Here is a 1468-nt window from a genome sequence, read left to right on the forward strand (position 1 = left end):
GTGGGGGGGAGTGGGCGAGATGGCCGCTGGGTTGGTCAAGATGGCGGCTGGGTCAGGCATGGAGTGGGTCAAGATGGCCGCTGGGTTGGGCGTGGAGAGGAGGCAACATGGCCGCACGGGGAGGCAAGATGGCCGCCAGGCTGGTCAAGATGGTGGTCGGGTTGGGTGTCGAGTGGGTCAAGATGGCTGCTGGGGAACAAAATGGCCGCCAGGTTTCCTTGCTGTTGCTGTCAAGATGGCCACCGGGCTTCCAGGCTCTGCTTGTGGTCGAGATGGCTGCCGGGTCACGTGATGAGCGGTCAAGATGGCCGCCAGGGTGGTCAAGATGGCCGCCAGTCTTCCTTGCTGTTGCTGCCAAGATGGCTGCAAGGAGACAAGATGGCCGCTGGGAAGCAAGATGGCCGCTGGGTTCCGGGCTCTGCTGGTGGTCGAGATGGCTGCCGGGTCACGTGATGAGCGGTCAAGATGGCTGCCAAGCCAGGTGTGGAGCAGAGTCAAGATGGCTACCGGGAAACAAGATGGCTATGGGGTTTCCTTGCTGTTGCTGTCAAGATGGCAGCCAGGAAACAAGATGGCTGCTGAGTTTCTGGGCTCTGCTCGTGGTCAAGATGGCCGCCAGGGTGGCCAAGATGGCTGCCGGGTCAGGCATGGAGTGGGTCAAGATGGCTGCTCAGAAACAAGATGGCCGCCAGGGTGGTCAGGATAGCCACCGGGTTTCCTTGCTGTCACTGTCAAGATGGCTGCAAGGAGGTAACATGGCCGCCGGATTGGCCAAGATGGTCGCCAGGTTCTGGGCTCTGCTCATGGTCAAGATGGCCACTGGGTCACGTGATCAGCAGTCAAGATGGCCACCGGGTTGGTCAAGATGGCTGCCGGGAAACAAGACGGCTGCAAGGAAACAAGATGGCCGCCGAGAAACAAGATGGCCGCCAGGTTTCTGAACTCTGCTCATGGTCAAGATGGCCCCCGGGTCACATGACCAGCAGTCAAGATGGCCGCCGGGCCAGGCATGGCGCAGAGGCAAGATGGCTGCTGGGAAACAAGATGGCTGCCAGAGCGGTCAAGATGGCTGCCGGGTTTCCTTGCTGTCACTGTCAAGATGGCCACCAAGAAACAAGATGGCCGCCGGGTTGGTCAAGATGGCCACCGGGGGAGGGTTGGAGTGGAGTCAAGATGGCCACCGGGAAACAAGATGGTCGCCGGGTTCTGGGCTCTGCTCATGGTCAAGATGGCCACCGGGTCACGTGATCAGCAGTCAAGATGGCTGCCAGGTTGGTCAAGATGGCCGCCGGGAAATGAGATGGCTGCAAGGGAACAAGATGGCCGCAAGGAAACAAAGATGGCTGCCGGGAAACAAGATGGCCACCAAGAAACAAGATGGCCGCCAAGAAACAAGATGGCCGCCAAGAAACAAGATGGCCGCCAGGTTTCTGAACTCTGCTCATGGTCAAGATGGCCGCCGGGCCAC

At 59.9% G+C, this 1468-nt stretch overlaps 1 long non-coding RNA gene across 1 annotated transcript; it reads left to right on the forward strand.

Moving 5' to 3' along the window:
- The first annotated feature begins 1045 nt into the window (after nt 1-1045).
- LOC108448925 lies at nt 1046-1427 on the forward strand. Its single transcript, XR_001865011.1, has 2 exons — nt 1046-1129; nt 1312-1427. It is a non-coding gene; the product is annotated as an uncharacterized LOC108448925 (long non-coding RNA).
- The last annotated feature ends 41 nt before the right edge of the window (nt 1428-1468 follow it).

The sequence above is a fragment of the Corvus brachyrhynchos genome, unplaced genomic scaffold (assembly GCF_000691975.1).
Source record: "Corvus brachyrhynchos isolate BGI_N302 unplaced genomic scaffold, ASM69197v1 scaffold159, whole genome shotgun sequence".
Classification (NCBI taxonomy): domain Eukaryota; kingdom Metazoa; phylum Chordata; class Aves; order Passeriformes; family Corvidae; genus Corvus; species Corvus brachyrhynchos.